The sequence below is a fragment of the Paroedura picta genome, chromosome 4, assembly GCF_049243985.1.
Source record: "Paroedura picta isolate Pp20150507F chromosome 4, Ppicta_v3.0, whole genome shotgun sequence".
Lineage (NCBI taxonomy): Eukaryota > Metazoa > Chordata > Lepidosauria > Squamata > Gekkonidae > Paroedura > Paroedura picta.
In genome coordinates, this window is record NC_135372.1 from 129,993,697 (window position 1) to 130,015,937 (window position 22,241).

The window sequence follows — 22,241 nt, forward strand, 5'->3', positions numbered from 1 at the left end:
ATTTTTAAAGATGAGGAGGCATCACCTGAAGCTCTAATGGGGTTGCTGCTGTCTTGGCCCTGGCATTAGGCTCCCCTCCGGCCACATTGCCCTGCCCTGCCGGCTCATCCCCACTGGGCCTAAACTCCACTCTAGCCGCTAGGCCAGGCAGGCCTCACTTGGGGCCCACCGTGGAAACCGGCTTCCCCGTGGCTGTTCCCGCCGGGCCTGCCCTGCTGTGCCCCCCTCGGTCCCTCCTTGCCGGCTCAGCGGGGCGCCTCCTCCGCCTCATGGCAGCCAAGAAACGGGAAGCAGGAGCCGAGGCCGGCAGGGCTGGGGCAAGATCTGTCTCTGTGTGTCTTTGGGGCAAAGGGACATTATTAGGGGAGGAGGGCTGGGGGTGGTGAAACGGGGGCTGGAGTTTGCTATGAGAGGAATATTTTTTTAGAAGAGGGGGTTAAATAAGAAATCTTATAATGCTTTTAAAGCCCACTATTACGCGCCACTGAGCCCACCAAGGAAGAGAGGGATGGAATTATTATTATTATTATTATTATTATTATTATTATTATTAACTTTCAGGTTGCGGGGGGGTGTTTCATTTGGTTGGGCTTTTCCTGAGAGACAGGCAGCAGGCCTCAAGAGGGGACGGTTATTTGGGGCACTGTTTTGTTTAATATTTGAATGCATTATCTAATAATAGCCCCCCACACACACACACACTTTACTGGTAATATATCTGAGAGGAGAGCCCAGGGGGTGAGTTTTAGGCATGAAAATTGTCATGAAGGGTGATGTGGAAAAACCAGATGGTGGTTTGATATCTATTTGAGTGGGGATATTTTTCTTTGATTTAGTGTCTATCCCACCCTTCCCCAAAGAGCTCAAATAGACACCTCTTTCCATATCCCCCCCCCCCCACATACACACACATCCCAAGTGTAGATGACATTGGGATAAGTAACATCATGTTATATCCCCCCCAGCTACATTTGCAAGGTAGATGGGGCTGAGGGGCTGAGCAGCTTGTAGTCAATTTCAGACTATGGTATTTGAATCCATGTCTCCCCAGAGTACATGAGACGCTAACCATTACACTGGCTCCTTAAGCATGGCATTTAGCATGTTGAGCATCCAAAATGCTTAAAGCACATTGTCTGCCTTACAACTGTTATCCTAACAACAATCCTGCAAGGAAGGCCATCATTATCTGCTTCAAGTTGCAGATGAAAGCATGAAGCTGGCTAGTTGCGGCTGGCCTAAAATCTCAGTTGTGACCATTCACTTTAAGTCATCCTGTTTCACACTCTTGGCCCTTGAATATATCAGTGTTGTTGTTTTTAAATGACAAATCCACAGGAAATATTATAGTAAACAATTATTAGCCTTGATAGCCAAACTGAACATCTGCAGTCAGTGGCAGTATATCACGGCATATTAGATCCTAGAGGCAATACAAGGGCAGAAATACTCTTGTCCTTCTGATTGGACGGACATTGGTGGGCAAGTGTGGTGTATTTCTTAGGAAGCTGAAGCAGGGAACTCAGGTTCAAAATCCCCACTGGCTCACCTGACTTTCTCAGACTAACCTGCCTTGCAGGGTTGTTGTGAGGATAAAAGTGAGGGGGAGAGAATTATGTGCATAGCTCTGAGCTCCTTGGAAACAAGGTCCCAAAAATGTACTAAAACAAATGCTGAGGGACATTGAATACTTTACTAAGTGGACCTTCTGTCTCTGATTCTTCTTATGTACTGCGTTATTTTTCTTATGTACTGTGTTATTTTTAAATTGTTTTTAATGGAGTGTGGGACTTGAATGGGGGAAACAGTAGGAGGGAGAAAGTTAATCCCTGCATCTTCTTCCTTCTTTTCTACTATCAATTGCACTTGCCCAAAACAAATGTAAAAGAAAAAGAAAAGCAGGTATTAGGGAGAGCCACTGTGATTATAACAATGGCATTTTGGAATTTATTTCCAACTCTTAAGTTAGGTATTGAAATACAGCAGGTGGTTAAAGAGTCATGATGTATAATGCCTGCCGTTAGCCCCCAAGTTGCACAGTGGCTGGGCCACTGTACCTCCAACTCATGGGGAAGGGAGCTCAGCATTTTGGGGAATCAAAATAATAGCTCTTAATGTTGCTTTGGAATAGGGGCTATTAACAACACTTGAGTTGTTTCTTTGTGTTGCCAAGTGCATTTCGAGAGAGCTCTGCAAGGGCACGTCTCTTCCTTAATCAGCAAAGTCTCTTCCTCCAACGGCCAAAAAGCAAATGCTTAATTACTTTTAGACGACTTTGTCACAATTGAGGAAAATAGATGCACGAACCGCTACGCCCCTGTGCAAATCTGAAAGAACGGGAACGGTTTTGTTTTGTTCCGTGATCTAGGATTTACAGAGTTTAAAGTGAGCCAAACAAATAGCCAGCGAGCGTTTTTGAAGCATTGTAGTGCTCGAACTATTGTACTGATAGCCTCCCACTCTTTGTAGCAAACATACAGGATGCCTATAAATAATGCAACCATATATTTGGAAAAGATGAAGACTTCTCCATGTGTTGGGAATTAAGCATGAGAACTGTGGCAGAGATTTTTAGATATGGGTCTACTCCATTTCACTTACGAAGCAAGGCACAAGTTGTGCTTTATGGGGAAGAAGGGGTGGGGTGTGTGTTCAGTCCCTCCTCCCACTCTTTTCTCCAACAGCCCCTCCCCCGGGTCCTTCCCAGTCCGGTTCACCTTCTGTACTGGAGCCTTGCTAGTACAGCAATGCCCAGAGAGGGACTGTGAGTCTCTATCTGTGAAGGGATATCAACACTTTCTTTTGCCATGCTACTTCGGAGTGCATTCTCACTTCCTGCTTGACATTTCAGTGGGGGAAACCTCCCTTTAAATATGTGGTTGTGTTACTATCCGGCACTTAAACTGTGGGGGAATTTATTTCCAATGAACTTGATTAAGATCAGGGTGCCAGGCTGAAAGACTGTGAAAGGAAACGCTTTTGTAAGTTTTGTCCTGTCAAGGAACATACAAACAACAAAGGAGTATGTCCAAGTGAATTAGGCTGCAGAAGGACAGCAGGCAAAGTAATGTGGCTGTTTTACAAAGATCACTGGCATGGGAGAGGGTAGACACATTGCTCCGAAGTGAAGCCCCCAAACACAAGTGATGAAATACCTTTTATTAGGACCATCCGAAATAAACCAATGTGCAAGTTTTCTGGGTGGAGAGAGGGGGAGAGAAGTTAGGAGCCCTAATCTGAAGGCCTCTCCTCTACATTTTGTGCTGAATGCCATGTAGATTTGAATAGATAAAAGTGCTGGGTGGAGCTGGTTTCAGGTTGCACCTTGGGCCTTCAGGGAAGAATCAAGATTGAAAATACGAAATCCTGTAGTTGGGCAAACAACCCTTAAAAGGGTGAAATCTGGTTAGTGCGGTAGCTAACTGCGTGGACATCTAGGTAGAAAGTCCTCAGTTTGAATGAAGGCACTTACCTTTCAGCATACCCTTCCCACATCTGATTTATTTTGCAGCAATTCCTGAAATAATTTATATGAAGTGCTCAGAGCATGCAAAAGGCGCTACATGAGTGTCACCCCCCTTCCTGTAGTTGAGGATGCGGAGACCAAATGAGTAGATTAAGCCATCGTTGTTGCCACTATTGTAAATTTATCAGATCTTATTGTTATTTTATGGTTTTAGGGGACGGGGTTAGGCAAGCCGCCTTGAGCCTTCGGGGGGAGGCGGGGTATAAATACAACAACAACAACAATAATAATAATAATAATGAATGCTAAGTGTGGCTAAACCAGTGACAGGCCTGTCATTATGACAACAGGAGGATCTTCATGTAGCAGAGATTTGGGCAGGGGCCATGATGTTGTGCGCTCTGCACATGGACATATTGTCTTCACTCCGGTCTCTGTTAGTACGACCTGGCCTGTGAAAGCAGATGGGCATGTTTCAAGCTGAAATGTAACAGTTAATTTCCCCCCTTACAGACTAAATGGCAGCCGTTCATCTGCACAGAAAAAAAGTAAAATGATACACTTGGATTCACCATGGGTGTGGTAAGTCTGTTTATTTCTCGCACATAAGTCACTGGGAGTAGGAGCCAGCTGTCTGCGTAACCCGCCCTTTCATCTGTGCATTTCCACTAAGGTTTCTTTTTCTTTGCAATATCCCCAGCCTTGTGAGAATTCTTGTTCGTGTATGAGATTTATTTAGATGGACCATTTTCACACAGCCTTTCCAGGAACCTGCCCAAAGTGGCTTCCACCAAAAAATACTAAAAAAAACAAAATATTAAAAAGATGTTCATTAAAATACAGCATTAAAATAGCCCCAGCCCAGCATATAAAAGCATAATAAAAACAGTTTAAGAACAGTTTAAGAACAGTTCGGGGGCTAAAAGAGGTGGGTTTTTTAAATCAACTCCTTAATTAAAAGCCTGGCATAAGCAGTTTGGCTTGGCATCTAAAAAAAAAAACACTGTAGTTACCAGGTAAGCCTCAGCAAGTGAGGTGCCACTACAGAAAAAGCCCTGACTCTCTGCTCTAATGGCAGGGGCACAGAAGGCAGGCTGGGCGATATGGAAGGAGGTGGTCCTTCCAATAACCTGGCCTCAAGCCATTTAGAGCTTTAAATGTAAGAACTAGCATTTTGAATTGTGCTCTGAAACAGATTTATGGGCTTCTGTATGAAGAACTATGACCTTTGCACTTTTGTGTGCAAATATATGAGAATCCAGGAATGTTCAATGCAGTATTAACTAGAGTAGTTCCCAATGAGTCCACCAAGTCACAAATAAGAGAATGAATGGGAGATGGGATAATTTGTTGAAAGATAGCTTTCTTTCTTTCTTTCTTTCTTTCTTTCTTTCTTTCTTTCTTTCTTTCTTTCTTTCTTTCTTTCTTTCTTTCTTTCTTTCTTTCTTTCTTTCATGGGATTTATACACTGCCCTATCTGGAAGAGGCAGTCCTGCAGATACGATGGTCCCATACCATTTAGGGCTTTAAAGGTAAGTACCAGTACGTTGGTCTCCAATGTGTACAGGTACAATCTGGAGCCAGTGCAGCTGGGGGGTTGCAGGATGAATAAGGGCTCTTTGTTGGGCCCCAGTAAGGACCCTTGCCCTCTCTTTGATCATAAGGCAGAGTATAAATGTTGAGCATGTGACAAAATCTTGAGCCTTTAAGAAGTGTGAAAAGGCAGAACGGTAGGTAAGTTTGGTGTAGAGCCAGTTTGATGTAGTGGTTAGGAGTGCGGACTTCTAATCTGGCATGCCAGGTTTGATTCTGCGCTCCCCCACATGCAGCCAGCTGGGTGACCTTGGACTAGCCACAGCACAGATAAAACTGTTCTGACCGAGCAGTGATATCAGCGCTCTCTCAGCCTCACCCACCCCACAGGGTGTCTGTTGTGGGGAGAGGAATCGGAAGGCAACTGTAAGCTGCTTTGAGCCTCCTTCGGGTAGGGAAAAGCGGCATATAAGAACCAACTCTTCTTCTTCTTCTAAAGGTGCTGCTTTCTGGCTAGGATGGCTGCTGGGTGTGAGAGGATTCTTTGAGCAATCCCCAGAGTAGGAAAGGCTGATGTGGACACATAGTAGGGACTTTGCTATGGAAGAGACACAAGCAGTTTCTTTCAAGCCAGAAGAAATGAAGCCTCTGCAAACTATTAAAAAGAAAACCATTTTATATCTTTTGAGACTTGCACAACAATCACTCTTGTATTATCTATACGGTATTTTCACAGTAGTTCAACTCTGTTCCTGCAAACAGAATTTATCATTGCATCAGCTCTGCACCAAGTGTGTGTCTGTGGGGGGGGGGGGAGAGATTCTTTTTGCTTTCTTTCGGAACTAAAAAGTGAAGGCAAACATGAGTTAAGAAGACAGCATTGAGACTACAAAGTTATTCTTTGTCAGTGTTGTGGCTTGAGTCTACTGCGCCATAGAAACTTTGTTTATGCTTGCGTATTATCACAAGGGCTCAAAACTCAACAAACATGGGCAAATTTGCCCACGTGAGTAGTCTATTGCAAATTAACATTGCTCTTAGAAATTGCATGCAGATAGGATGTTTCTTCACTGCTGCTGAAATAAAACATAGTGTACCAGTTCTTGGAAGATCATTCCATGGTAGTCAACAAAAAAGTACATCTGTCTTGACAAACCTTCATGATTTAACTAGGAATCTGATTTGTATATAACCCCCCTTCTGCTCTTGGATTCTTAACTTTCATTTAGAAAAAGAGGTGGTGGGTCATGATTTTAGCATTCCTACCTGAAGAAATAAAGTAGAAAAAAAAACACATCTGAATATCAATATAAATCTGAGACTATTACTTAAGAAGCTTGAAATGTGATTGTTCAATGTATCATAGTGAAGTGGGAAAGATATTCCTCATGTCTTTTGGTCTGAACATGTTGGCTAATGCAATTTCAGTGAGTTTTTGCAGCTGGATTTTCCAGTGTGAAACAGGAAAGCCTACTTCTAAAGTGAATTGAAAGAGCATTATCCAAAGTGTGCGGAATGAGCCGGTGTTGACATTCGTGACGTAGGATGAAGTATCCAAGAATTTTGGTTATATCTGTAGGAAACAAGCTTATTTTCCATGTGTGTTTAAAATAAATGGAAGCTTTGTTCCACAGATAGTAAGGCATCCAGGAGGTTGGCTCTATGCAGCAATTTCAAAAAGGGGCTCTGTCTTAAATTGAATGAATTAGCAGAACAGATTTTGAGTCCAATAGCACTTCTAAGACCAACAAAGTTTTATTGAAGGTATGAGCTTTCATATGCACGCATGCACACTTCTTCAGATACAATGTCAGAATTTGTTCTGCTGCCTTAGACCAACACGGCTACCCACTTGAAAGAATGAATTAGATATTGGTTAATGCAGGTCATAGCTGGGACAGGGCAGATAGTGGCAACCGTGGGATGGATCAGCAGAATAGCAGTTTCTCACCTGCCTCATCTTGCTGCACCTCCCCTCTCCCAATGAGGAATAAATTGGCCTAAGAAAGAGGGATTCAGCAATGACCAAACACCTCTTTGATAGATGGAAATTTGCCATTGGATCCAATCCCATATATTCATTCATTCATTCATTCATTCATTCATTCATTCATTCATTCATTCATTCATTCATTCATTCATTCATATAACATAGAAATAACATCAACAATAATCCATTAATTCTAAATTAACCTAATTTCAATGTTCTGACCATATGTACAGTTCTGTCCTAGGTATCCTCTCTTACAACTGCATGTCATGATAAAGGCTTGTTTGGAATTACTTGCTTCATACAAAAGGCTTGTAAAGGCTTGTTTGGAACTACTTGCTTCATACAAAAAAACTGACTATTTGAGGCATCACAAGTGCTGGCCAAGGACCAAACAGTACATCTGCACACTTATCCTGGAAAGATAGATTCAGGTAGGTAGCCATCTTGGTATGAGGCAGCAGAACAAAGGGTGCATGCACACAAAAGCTTACACCTTGAATTAAACTTTGTTGGTCTTAAAGGTGCCACTGGACTCAAACTTTGGCCTACATATCCTGGAAGTAATTCTTCTCAGCTGGTGACATTTTGAGCTAATTTACATTTTTATGTTGAACAACTGAAAATGAAGGAAAAAGGACAAAAAGGTTTGATTCCGCACTCCCCCACATGCAGCCAGTTGGGTGACCTTGGGCTTCCCACAGCACTGATAAAGCTGTTCAGACCAAGCAGTATTATCAAGGCTCTCAGCCTCACCTCCCTCACAGGGTGTCTGTTGTGGGGAGAGGAAGGTGAAGGCGACTGTAAGCTGCTTTGAGACTCCTTCGGGTAGAGAAAAGCGGCATATAAGAACCAACTCTTCTTCTTCTACTATTACTACAAATGCAAAAAAGGAGGTTCTGTAAACTTAGCGAACTGCTTTATTAGTAGTAGTAGTATTAGTATTAATAATATCAACAACAACACTAACAATAATATTAAGATTTATATACAGCCTTCCCAAATTTGGCTCAGGGCTGTGTCCATCAGAAGTAAAATACATCATGTATCTGGTTAGTACTTTATCAATTAACTTTTAAAGAATTGTTATGATCATTTAAAATGTCTAATAGCAGCTGTACGGTCATAAGTCAGCTACGTCTCTCCAGAAATTTCTTCCTCGGGCATTTCTGATAGGGGCATTTCCGATTGGGGCCCCCAATAATAATTGAATAACACTGTTCTGAATTGGTGTATCCAATTTGTTGATCGCCAGCCATTTTCTTAGATGCCTACTAAGGAGGGGTGGGGGACCTTTGAAATGGCAGCATCCAGCCTTCCCCCCCCCCCCAATACTATGATGTATTAACAGTACTGCACGTGCACCAAACAAAGGAGGTTCTTTTGATGACAAAACACATGAGGGCACATCTAGCATGCTTCATAATTTTTGAATGACATTGTTGTGAATTGGTGTGTCCAGTTCTACGATCGTGAATGGAATACTATTGCCATGAGGATTTGGAGACTAAGGTGGAGGAGACCTTAGAAATGGCGGCAGCAGTGCAGTTCCCCACAATACATCCAGACTTTTTTATGAGGCTGTGATGTTATCACACTGCACATGAGCAAAAAAAAAAAAAAAGGTGTTTCCATTGCTCATGAAGTACAGGATGCCACAGCCGCGCAACGCTTTTCAAAGAAAGTGCAGAACATGTGGGGAGGGTCAGATATTTTTTTTAATGTTCCATATGTTTTATGTAAACCACCCAGAGCTGTAGGGAAGGGCGGTATAAAAATATAAATAAATAAATAAATCTCTGAAATAAACGCCCTTTTGCAGAAGGGGTGCCACAAAGACCCTTTATACATGGTGGAAGCTACTCCGCACTGCCGCCATGCCATAGTGGCATGGCAGGATGCCCCGCCATTCCCTGTGAATGCACAAGCATGGGGCGTGTGGGGCTGCCCTGGCGTAGTGTGCTCACACGCTCTTTGCGCCGGGGCCAGCGGGGTAAGGAATAGTGACTGGGGGTGGGTGGGGAGGGGCCAGTGGGAATGGGGGGCCGGCCCCACTTCACACACATTGGTGGGGGCAGGGGGATACCCCTATCGGCTCCGTGGCTCTACAGAGCCCACAGGGGCATGCAGTGTCCCTACAGGGACACCATAGGTCGGGGCCGGACAGGCCGAAAGGCCTGGGGTTGGCAATTATGCCCAACACTGGCCTGCAGGAGCCCACGGTATCAGGAAGCTGCGTAAGTTGCCGTGTTTCCATAATGCGGGCCTTCTGCGGCCCCGGGCCAGTCTGGACCCTGGGTGGTGCGACATCGGGCATAACCGGGGATCCTGCTGATCCTGCGTTGAGCAGGGGGTTGGACTAGATGGCAACAAATTAGTCTTCCAAAATACTGTCTTTTGGTCTGTGTTGTAAATTGTTTAATGGAAATGGGCAGGGATCAACTGCCCCTCCTTCTGTATTCCTGTAGCTCAGGAGCCATAGCTTCAGATCACAGCTTGCAATAAAATGCTTATCTATGGCTTTTCCAGGACAAACAGTCCTGCTCAACTCATTGCTGTTTAAATGAAGGATATTTGGAGGTTTGGGGCTTCTTGAATATCATATTGTGGCTGCACTCTTAAAAGCACTTTCCTGGGATAAAGCCCCGCTGAATAAAATGGTACTTCCAAACATTACTCTCTAGGAGATAACAAGTAATCCCATTAACTTTTGCTGACTGGCTTTATTGATGATGGATATTTACAGAGTGTTGCATTTCTGGTCATTTTGATTAATGGGAATCATCATGTAAAAAATGGAATAATTTCCCTTGGTCAACGAATGCCTTCCACTTTTTGAAGGTGTTATTTGTTTATTAAAACATTTGTATCCTGCCATTCTTCATGGTTCGAGGCAGCAACTGGGTATTTATCTTATTTAAAATTAAGACGTGTCCTGGTTTAATGGTAACAGGATGATGTTCGTAGTGTTATGCTTTCAGTTGGCAGATTAGGCTCCTGTTTCCTTTTTAGCTGTATTTTAATAAAATTAGGCATCCTTTTCTTATACGATTTTTAAACAGGAGAATAAAGTTTACTTAAACGCTAGCAGAATCGCCTTTTGTCTGTCTTGCTTAATGATAATTTTAAAATAGTGTCGCCCAAGAACTGTGAGTTACAGTTCATAATTTAGCGCATCTCTGAAAAACAATTAATTATATGGCACAGGGCCAACTTGAGCAGTCACATCCCTCTGTTGAAGTCCATGGATTGAGGAGTGCATTGTCCATTATCAACTGCATGCTTTACCGTGCTGAAAAAATGGCCCTGCTAGAAGACATTCCATACCCCTCCCCACAAAAGTGTATACTGTAAAATCAAATGAATGTTTGTGCATGTTGATAGATTCGAGCAGGTAGCCATGTTGGTCTGAAGCAGCAGGACAAATTTTGAGCCCCTAAAGACCAACAAAGTTTTATTCAAGGAATGAGCTTCCAGGTTATAGATGTTGATGTTACATGATTTTTTTTAAAATGGGAGATATTTGTAAATTATGAAAATAGACAAGTGACAATAACATTTCGCTTTAGGTTGTTTGCAACTAAAAAATTACAGAATAACAAATTTTTAAAAAAAGAAATGGGATTCTTATACCTATACAAGATGTAAAACAAAAATGGAAAGGACGTTTTGATCCTCATGTCAGTTAGAGCAGTGGTCCCCAACCTGCGGGCCGCGGCCCGGCACCGGGCCGCGAAGGCCATGGTGCCGGGCCGCGGCTCCCTCTCCCCGCCCTCCCGCAGTAAAAAACTTCCCAGGCCGCAAGCTTGCGGCCCGGGAAGCTTCTTACTGCGGGAGGGTGGGGAGAGGGAATCAGGGCCGGGCCACACATCGCGCATGCGCGGCCCGATGCACGGGCGCGGCCTGATGCCCTGCCGGTCCCCAGCCTCAGAAAGGTTGGGGACCACTGAGTTAGAGAATATGTTGTCAAATTGTGATAAAAATTCTTTGTTCCAGCTCTTATACCGGGTCGTTTTTTTACTTTATAAAATGCATTTAAAAAATGACCAGTTTTTCAGTTTATAGGTGCAAAACGTCACTTCCAAACCCGCAAAACCATCCAGAGTATATGTGGTTCTGGAAGCTTCAAAATCACAGGGATTTATTCCAGAATGAGGTGGCAGAATACAAATTTTTAGATTTTAAAAATGGGAGCAAATTTACTCCAACCATAAAACATGTGCCCCAAAGTTTCTTGCATGCCACTGCTTCTCTGTCATTCATCCTTGTTTTTTTTTTAAGAATGCCCCCTCCCCAACAAAAACTTTTGTAAGATCAATGATAACAAAATGTTTTAGATCTTACCTTCTAGTGCCAATGAAAGGAACAGTCCCTTTGGAACACAAGAACAGTTTGTGGGGTCCACATCAACCAGGCTTTCTCATCCATAGTTTCATGAACCCCTGCCTGGGGTTTCTTGACGATCCTGGAAGGATTTCCCAAATGGGTGAGAGTTAAATTTAATATGTCTTTTTTTGTTAAACATTTATCAGTTGATTTGACCATATATGGTGATGTCAGCTTGGCCAATGATGAGCCTGTAGGAGATTGGGGCAGGTGGGCATGTACACAGCTATGCTTCCCAACCGTATTCTTCATGATTTGACCCCTTCTGGGGTTTCTTGAAGCCTGGAGAATGTTTCTGGGGTTTCTCAATGATAAAAAAGTTGAAAAAGGCTGACATAGACAAAAACTGCACAGTGGTGGAACTGGTAGCTGGGCAGGATTTAAGAGACATGTTGTACGTGCCCCTGAAGGACGTACCAGAACCAATGGGATGAAATTAATTCAAAAGAAATTCCGTCTAAACATCCAGAAGAAGTTCCTGACAGAGTGGTTTCTCAGAGGAACAGGGTTCCTCAGGAGGTGGTGGGTGCTCCTTGTTTGGAGATTTTTAAACACAGGCTGGATAGCCATCTGACGGAGAGGCTGATTCTGTGAAGGCTGAAGGGGGTGGCAGGTTACAGTGGATGAGCGAAAGGGTTGCGAGTGTCCTGCATAGTGCAGGGGGTTGGACTAGATGACCAATGAGGTCCCTTCCAAATCTATTATCTTATGATTCTAGCCTGATGACTCAGCTTTTTGGTTGTGTAGTATTTTGCCCTGGATCCTGAACACCAACCATTCTTAGATAGCCTGTGTCAGGAATACGGTAATCTGACATTCATTTACATAGTATTGCAGTTCACTAAGAAGATAAAGGAAAACCTTTGTTGGTCTTAAAGATGCCACTGGACTCAAACTTTGTTCTTCAAGGGAAAACCTTGAGTTCAGGTAACCCAGTGTGGCAGCTATGGAACTTAATGGCTGTTTAATATTTTGGTTATGCCATATATGGTTTCATTTGGCAACAAGGTTGTTGGGGCTTAAGGACTAGACTAGGGCAGAGACTGCACTCACTTTCTTTATTCCATTGTCAATCCTGTTGAATTCAGATCGCTTTGAACTCGGGTCTTCCTCTCCCCCCCCCCCCATTGAAACAGGAAAGTCTTCTGCACGTGGTTAGGGAGGCTCAGAAGAGGGGGGGGAGGCAAATAGAGACAATTTCTTTGTTTTTTTGAAGGGTGAGGAGAGAGGAGCCAAGCAGGGAGCGTTTTTCTTTTCTTGGAGGGGGGGGGGAGAGAAGATCGAAAAAGTCAGAGAAGGGAGAAAAATCCAGGACTGACAGAAGTTGAGAGAAATTAGGGCTTCTCCTTTAAGGGAAATTCATCACATGACCACCTGTGGCCAATCATGGGTCCTCTACCATGGAGGAGAGCCCTGATTCAAAACAATGCGATTTGATAATATATTCAGGATTAAAAGCACTCTAAGATATCGCACAATAAAGGTGGGGTCACTCCGGATCAATCCTTCTTGCTGCAGAAGGAAATTTTAAATCGCCCCGAATCCAAACTGAAATCTCATTCTGTGTAGAGGGCAGGGACTGAATCGGTCTGGGATTGGAATAGAAGCTCCGTGCAGTTTACACCAGGGTCCCTCTAGAAAATTGGAGGTGCAGAGCAACAGAGCATTTTGAAAGTATGCCACCACAGACCCAGACTCACAGTGCTTTGAGATTTAAAAGAGAGATAATCTTTACTCTAAAGATCAGTCACAGAAAGAGTTTGGGTGGAGGGATCACTTGGGCATGAAACTGGGGTCACTGTGGGTGGGCAGGTAGTTGTGAGTTCCTGCATTGTGCAGGGGGTTGGACTAGATGACCCTGGAGGTCCCTTCCAACTCTTTGATTCTAGTAGTTACAAAAGCACATTTCAAGCCTCTATGCTAGGCTGCAGCCAGGGTACATCTCTCACATCAGCAGAGAGCCTTAACGGAAGACTCTGCTCCTTGCTTCAGAGCACACACACACACTCTGATCTTTTTATTCCTGAAGAAAGAGGAAGTGGGCAGGAGCCCAGCTTAAACAAAGGGAATTCCCAGAGCATGTGCTTGGGATTTTTCCACTGCAACCTCACCTGTGACCACTCGATGCACTAGTGAGCACACAGATACGGCTCAGCTGCTTAAACAACTTAACAACAGCCCTTCGAAGCTGACTTCACCAAATTACTTGCTGATTTAAATCCCAACAAGGGCTCCATGTATGAGGATGATGAAGAAGAAGGAGAGTTGGTTCTTATATGCAGCTTTTCTCTACCCAAAGGAGACTCAAAGCAGCTTAGAATCGCCTTCCCTTTCCTCTCCCCACAACAGACACCCTGTGAGGTGGGTGAGGCTAAGAGAGCCCCGATATCACTGCTCGGTCAAAACAGTTTTATCAGTGCTGTGGCAAGCCCAAGGTCTCCCAGCTGGCTGCATGTGGGGGAGTGCAGAATCGAACCTGGCATGCCAGATTAGAGGTCTGCACTCCTAACCACTACACCAAGCTGATCTCCTTAATGTTTGTGGCAGGTTTCTACAGGAAGGAAACTACTCTCACATTATTGCCCTCAGTTTGTACTATGGCATTCTCCTTAATCCAAATAAATCCAGAAGATGGCTTCGTTTGTCTCCTTTGGACAGTATACTTCCACCTTCTACCCCTCCAACAGATGATGTATAGTTTGCCAAAAAAAAAAGAATCAAATGGAGAATATGTATACATACAATAAATCTAATTGAATGAACCGTGGAGTGAAATCCATTTCTAAAGTATAATGTAATCTTGTGTGTAGGATGCAGGCCCGCACAGTTCCTTGGAACCCCAGTTCTTTGGAACACTTCTATTGGTCTTCGTTCCAAGAAAATAAGTCAAGTGTGAGCTGTGTGCAGGTATAGAATTATCAAATCGTGATGTGTTCATGTGCTATCTTGATTTTAGAGGGAAAATCTGTTATTGTCAAGATGCATCTCTTTTGATGGAAAACCTCAGCCCAAGAAAATATGCTGTTAAGACATCTGAGTCCAGTGGAGAGCCAGTTTGGTGTAGTGGTTAGGAGTGCGGACTTCTAATCTGGCATGCCAGGTTCGATTCTGCGCTCCCCCACATGCAGCCAGCTGGGTGACCTTGGGCGCTCCCCACAGCACTGATAAAACTGTTCTGACCAAGCAGTGATATCAGGGCTCTCTCTCAGCCTCACCCACCCCACAGGGTGTCTGTTGTGAGGAGAGGAAAGGGAAGGCGATCGTAAGCCGCTTTGAGCCTCCTTCGGGTAGGGAAAAGCGCCATATAAGAACCAACTCTTCTTCTTCTTTTTTTCTGTCTTCAGACCAGCCCAGCTGCCCACTTAAATCTGTTAAGACATCTGCTATCAAAACAAACCATTTATCTGTCGCCCTGCTTTTTAAACACGCATGTTAATTGCAAAAGGTATGTGATTATGTTCAGAAAATGAAACAGAGATTGTATTTGGATGAAGTAGTTTATAGTTTTTAAACAAAATCTAGTGGGAAAAAAAATCTTCCTTCACTAAAGTTCTTGGGAAATGGGGGGCATTTCTGTTCTCTTTTTAGATCACTTAGGCATTCAACGGACAACAAGGAAATTCTTTAGCTGACTCTTCTAGTTTCTCCTTCCTCTCTTCCTCTCTCCTTCTCTCTCTCTCTCTCTCACTTTATGTTAAATTGCACCCAGTAGTATGTTTACAGGAAGTTCTTGTTATGCAGGCAGTTTGGTAGTCCTGATGCGGTAGCTGATTTGACTAATACACTCACATGATAGCACTTTAAAAAATGCAGACAAGAACTCTGAAGTGAGTGTTTAAAGTCACTGCATATTTCAGCCATCAGTTAATCCCGTGATTCATCTCTTTTCAAAACACGGTACCTTTCTGGTGATCAGTAAATATGAGAGGGCTGCCCATCTCCACCTTCCCTACCCACAAAGGTGTATGATCCATGTTCACAATAGGAACTCTTTACAATTTAAAGCTATTTATTTAAAGCAATGTTATTCAATTCCTTCTCTAATATGCCGATTCCCATTATTTTATCTTCACAACAAACCTTGAGGTATGTAAAGGTGAGGCTGATCAGACCAATATTGGCCAGTAATCTGATTAGAGATACAACTCCCAGTTTCCTTGGCCTAAGACCAATACTGACCGCTGTACCATACTCTCTCTCATGTTGACCTTTCCCCCTTATAATACAGATAAGAATTGTTGGAGGAAGGGGGGAATTGAACCACATTCTGTCTTTTGTATTTTTCACCCATGGTGGCCGCATTGCTTTTGTGTGTGTGTTTGTGTGTGTTTTCAACGGCCTACGTACACCAGAAGCAGGTTGATTTCAAATGCTGGCAACCAAGTTATAGTAAATGTTTTACTCTATATTTAATGACAGTCACGTGATTTCTTCTTTTAGCCGATTTGAATAATTCAAGTTCTGTTTCCTTGTTGGCTTATCACGGCAGAGTCAGCTGCGAAGCTGGTAATCAGTGTGGTTTCGCCAAAGGAATTTTCTTACCAGTGCTTTGGCTGTAAAATAAAAGGCTTTTCAAAACTGTTTTTTTTTTTCCTGAGTGGAAAAAAAACTTCAAACTTGGTGGAGCATCCAAGCCTCAATAAACCGGCTTTGAATTATTACTACTACGACTCACATAGGATTGCTCTTTTTGCTCTGGCTGCTGGGAAGATCCAAGCTAAAGTACTTTTAATGTGTAATGTTGGTCTTATATATCTTACTCCGGCACATTCTGTTTCATTCCTCTGGTTTTATATATTATGCTGATAAATTGATTACATCTCGTTTTGTAAAGGCTTCTGGCTATATGCAATAAATATAATACTGAATACTTTTGTTCATGTGTGATGTTGTCTGAAAAGACAAAGTAGCGAGATAATCTCATGTCGAGAATGACGGTTTCTAAAATACTACCGGTGGGGGATTGTGCAATCTGAAAATACTTGTGCAAGCGGATGTCTTTGATCCTACCAGATAAGAAACATTTTCATTAAAGATCATGGACTTTTTAATATTGTTGAGGATACATTTCCCCTGGGACTGAAAAAATCAGCCGTTTTATCCTCTATTTGCATCTCTTTAGGTAAGGACGTATTGTGCCACATGTACAGCCAGATTTGTGATTACAAGCAGAATTTCCATATCAGATGCATCTTCGATGCTGCCTATAATTGGACAAACAGAACTGTGTCCCTCACAGAACCGTCCAAATGGCATAGTTTATTAGAGGATAGTTCATGCCGTTATTGAGCTGTTTGCTAGGCCTGTTGTATGCTCTGAAGTTTTCCATCTACTTGTGCTCAGACTGCCCCAAGCCTGTTCCCAGGGAGGGGCAACCAATAAATCCTAGTAATCATAACAACAACAATAATAAAGGTGTCTATCTCTGAGTTATATCCATTGAGCAGGGATAGAATCACCCCCAATATTCATTCATTCATTCGTTCATTCGTTCATTCGTTCATTCATTCATTCATTCATTCATTCATTCATTCATTCATTCATTCATTCATTCATTCATTTGCTGTTCTCCCCTGTGGCTCGGGGTGGTTTACATGGAAATTCCTCTATGCTGGAAGAAGGCTAGGATATGCTGTTGCAGTGATAGCCCATTTTTGTTGGAAGGCTCCTGCTGACTGAATCTAAACACTGACAGATTATTCAGGGCGCAAAGAAGACAACTGAGTGGAATCGGCGGGGGGGGGGCAGTGGGGATAACAGATGCTGTAGATATGGCTGTTGATGTTGCCTCTGTCACACAATATTGGAGTGGCCAAAATGTGGCTCTTGGTGCCAGGCAGGGGCTTATGATAATTGTAGTCCACGGAGATCCGGAGAGCCAAATTATGCCCACCCCTCCATATATATTAAGCTGTTCACATGCTTTAAAAAGCTATTTGGCAATCAGATCCTAAACATACCTATTCAGGGAGAAATCCCATTGTGTTCAGTAAGACTTGTTTGCTTTTTGTTGTTTGTTTAAACAGTGTACGTCTTCTATTTAGGTAACACAAAATCTGGCAGATGAACAAGTTTTCTTATCCTTGGTTGCATGCTACTATATATTAAAATAATGTACAGGAGTGCATTTGGAATTCAGATTTCTTTTTCAGCAGATAATTTGCTGTCTATTTCATATAACTAGAATATGCAGACACCCCGATATGCTCGCATTGGAGCAGTGGTTCTCAGCCTGGGGATCAGGACCCTTTGGGGGGTCGAATGACCCTTTCACAGGAGTCATGGCAGGGCTTGGAGAGGGAGGGGGGTGATGCCACTGTTGCCGCTCCTCCTGCAGGCGCCCGTGCTCGGTCGCCAGTTGCTCCAGAAGCGCCTCCAGTGCAGTCTTCCGCCAGGCGCTCCAGGTGGCAGTGCAGCTTGGTGGGACAAGAGTCAGAACTGAACTGAGAAATCCCAGGAAAAAAAACAATTTATATACAATCATGAACAAGGGATCTTCACTCCATTGGTCAGTTTCGGTTTGATTTCTGTGAAAGAACATTGGCATAATTTTATGGTTGGGGGTCACCACAACATGGGCTGTATTAAAGGGTCGCGGCATTAGGAAGTCTGAGGAAGAGTGCTTGCACTCGAAAGCTCATGCCTTGAATAAATCTTTGTTGGTCTTAAAGTTGCCATTGGACTCTGAGTTTGTTTTGTTGTGCTGCTTCAGGCCAACATGGCCGCCCACTTGAATCTGGCATTAGGAAGGTTGAGAACCACTGCATTCAAGGAATCAAAACAGGGTTTTTGTTTAGGGATGCAGAGAAAATTTCCAGATGTTCCTGGGTTCTAGACATCAGAATGAGGGATAGGATGGTTTCTTCTTCTCCCATTTGTGCTGTAATGAGACAGGGAAAGTGTTTGTGTTTACCCAGAACTAGTGCTGGAAGAGCATACTCTGCAGAAAAATACCGCAACTGATCTAATTTTTGAACATGGATTCTTTTGTTCTGAATTCCATAGATTGTTTGGTTTATACAGAAGTTAAAAACAGGTTGTGAGTCAACTCGCTGCTTAGCCCCTTACACTGAAGGGAAGCTAAGGTGAAGAGATTGCGTTAGAGATATAAATCACATACGTCTCCTTCGTGATTCAGTCTTTTCTTTCCCAATCATATACTGGTAGGATTAATATTCTACATTTTAGACCATACTAGTTGTCGGAAGAATCAAATTGTTAGGATAAGAGTCCAGATGCACACCCTTTAAAGATAATAGAGTAAGGGCAGATTCAATACCTAAAATACAGATTCGAAATTAAGGAATTATTTATCTGCCCAGTTAATGAATGAGGCATACAAAGCAGAAGGTAAACAACTATTCTTGTTTTACTGTAATTAAAAAAAATCTTCACAAGAGGATGCAAAGAACAATTCCTCTTTAGGGAAATGAATTGAAACTTAAATAATTGTTTGGCAAAATTTTGTTGTCATTTTTAAAAACTCTCTTTAGCTGTTCTCAGGCTCCTTTACCAGGAGTCAGACGTCTGAGAAAAAAATATCAGTATCAACCAGATCCAGAAGGGTAGCGTGCTAGGTTGTTCCAGGTAAAATAACGGAGCTTGTAAAACACCAAGTTAAAGAAAAGGAAGAAGAGTTGGGTTTTATATCCTGCTTTTCACTGCCCAAAGGATTTTCAAAGCGGTTTACAGTTGTCTTCCCTTCTTCTCCCCACAATAGGCAGCCTGAGAGAGCCCTGATATTACTGAAGGAGAAGAAGAGTTGGTTCTTATATGCCGCTTTTCTCTACCCGAAGGAGTCTCAAAGTGGCTTACAATCACCTTCCCTTTCCTCTCCCCACAGCAAACGCCCTGTGAGGTAGGTGAGGCTGAGAGAGCTCTGAGACAGACTGCTCTGTGAGAGCAGCTTCTAACAGGGCTGTGAGTAGCCCAGGGTCACCCAGCTGGCTTCATATGGAAGAGCGGGAAATCAAACCCGGCTTGTCAGATTAGAAGCCTTCTTAACCACTACACCAGGTTTTCTCAACCAGGGTTTTGTGAAACCATGGGGGTTTCTGATGGCCCTGGAAGGGTTTCCTGAATGGGTAGGAGTTAATTAATTTTTAAAATATATTTTTAAAAATTTGTTAAACATTTATCGCACCATATTCTGCATGATTGTGCCACTTCTAGGGTTTCTCGAAAGCTGAAGAATGTTTCAGGGGTATCTCAATGGTAACAAAGTTGAGAAAGGCTGCTCTACGCCTTGACTAACACATTTACTTAGGTGTATGTTAAGGTGACCAGATTGTCCCACTTTTGGAGGGAAACCTGGGGGTACCTGGCAAATTGTACTTATGTTGAAATTTAAATATATATATATTGCAATACTATTTTTGCGTTCTATGCGTTCTATGAAAATTTTTGTTGCTCCAAATAGAACAAATTTTTAATCAAGAACCCCCCCCCCCCGCCCCCCGGTCAATGGTGTCCCGCCTTACCAATGTTAAAATCTGGTCACCTTAGCGAATGTGTTTGTAGGAATTGCTACACTCTTGTGTCAAAGATATAGAAAATAATCAGCTAGACTCAAAATTTTGTTCCGCTGCTTCCGAACCTACACAGCTACCCATCCGAACCTATATAGCTTAAATGTGGGGGCAGAAGTCTCCACTGACACACCTTTCTCTGAGCAATACAAATTGAAAGAGCAAAAGATTTTTTTGGGGGGGGGGATAAAGTGTTTATGAGAGAGAGAAAACGAAAGAGAAGGGAGGAAAAATATATACAGTGAAATTAACAATAATACCCTTTGCGTTGATTTGACAGTGGGCCGAGGCTCGCAGCCCAATCAATTGCCTTGTCACGATTAAAACTCTTTGCCACCTCAGTATTAAATACATTTACTGGGAAGTCATTCTCCTTGAATTTAGGCTGAATGCATTACCAAGATAGTGTGGTGAGAGAAGTGCAATCAGATTGCACTTCTCTCCCCTATCTCCTCTTCACCTCTTTGATAATTGGGGGAGGGATGGGATTTTTAGCCAATCATGTTAGTAGATTGATGTTTTTGGGGTTTTTTTTTTGAATTTCAGTAATTTTATTGTTTGTTATTATGTAAAGCATTTACAGAAAGGTAAAAGAGAGAAAAAGAAAAACGACCAGCTGATGAATAGTTATTAGTACACAGTCTATACATCGTCTATACGTGTATACCATAGATAGTATATTCTGATATTATCTCAAAAAATATATAGTCAGTTCCCATTGCTTGTTAATCCTAACCTAATTTACTACTGTCTTTCTTAAGTTTACAAGAAAATGGAGAGAGAGAGAGAGAGAAAGGAAACAGCCGGTTAGCAGAGTAATCATCAATAGATTGATGTTTTAATGGGAATTTTAATGGGGTTAGTTGTTGTGACCCGCCTCGAGCCTGTTGGGAGAGGTGGGAAATAACAATAACAATTTGGGCTGTGAGTGATCCTCGTACTTTGAACCACTGAGACCGTCGGTTTGAATTGAGAGCTTTCAGAAGCATTTCTGTAGTCTTTCATCGCGAGGCCTGTTATAGTGCAAAAAGGGCAGCCACTCTTGATTGTGAAAAGATAACTTTCTCCTAAAAGTGTTTTTTTTTCTCCCCCAAATATGAGAAACCTAAACCTTTATAGTAGAGAAGACCAAGAGGTACTGAAAAAGTCAGCAGTGACTCACAAAAGCTGCCGCAAACATTAGCCTTTGAATATACTGCTGGACTAAGACGGCTACCTGTCTGAAACTCCACCATGACATTATATTGCTGTATTTTAAGCCACTTTATGGTTCTGGAGAGTAGTTGAAAGTCATACGTTTTTTGCCAGTCAGCGGTATTAAGCAGTTCTGGAGTGGCAGAGTACCTCCCACATAATCCTCAAGGGGATTCAAGCATTCTTGGCCGCTCAGAGTTTTGGAGTTAACAAGAGAACACTTTTATCTTTTGAAACTGGCTTTCACGCTGTTCCCCCTCTAGTTTGTTGAAGTGACTCCATTTTCTGTGGTGTTCTCTGATGAAAGAACTGTCCTCCCCCCACACACACACACACCACACACACCACCATCCCCCAAAAATAATGATCAGGATCTCTCTTCAAGTTTTTGGACCTTGGAATGACAAAAATGTGCCATTTGAAAGGTTGTAAACAAAAAAAAAGACACAAGAATCTGTTCAGAACAGGACATTAGCATGATAGCTGACAAAGGCAGAGCAGGCTATCAAATTCTGCTAGCTCAATTCCTGTGTTTATGGAAGAGGAGGGGACATGGTTAGAGGCAATTCAAAGACATTTTAATAGGGCAAAGCAGTGTACCCTCGATTTAAAAGAATCGCAAATGTAATCCCTGAGATAAAATTGCAAAAAACCCTTTGCCTATTTATTTCAATACTGTTTCTAGGTGCCGTGTAAATAGCAGGTGAAATCCCTAAAGCCCAGGTAAGCTCAGAGGGCCACATTTCTGGTTATTTCTGTTATCGCTATTTTTATTCTCCCTCTTTCTTATAGGAGCACAAGACGGTATATAAGCAAGCTGTTTGTTATTTTTCTTTCTCACAACATTTTGAGGTAGATGGGACTGAGAGAGAGAAAAGCTGGCCTAGGCCACCAACTGAGGGAAGATTTCAATCCGCATCTTGTGTCCAGTGTCCATTGCATTACTGTAGAAGGTAAAGGTAAAGGTATCCCCTGTGCAAGCACCGAGTCATGTCTGACCCTTGGGGTGACGCTCTCTAGCGTTTTCATGGCAGACTCAATATGGGGTGGTTTGCCAGTGCCTTCCCCAGTCATTACCGTTTACCCCCCAGCAAGCTGGGTACTCATTTTACCGACCTCGGAAGGATGGAAGGCTGAGTCAGCC

The 22,241-nt window shown here is 42.8% G+C and overlaps 1 long non-coding RNA gene across 1 annotated transcript in view; it reads left to right on the forward strand.

The window, feature by feature from the left end:
- Positions 1–22,241, forward strand: part of LOC143836398 (uncharacterized) — a 37,641-nt gene that overhangs the window by 842 nt on the left and 14,558 nt on the right. Inside the window, exon 2 of the long non-coding RNA XR_013230602.1 lies at positions 3,980–4,048. This is a non-coding gene — a long non-coding RNA (uncharacterized LOC143836398). The remainder of the gene's footprint in view (positions 1–3,979; positions 4,049–22,241) is intronic.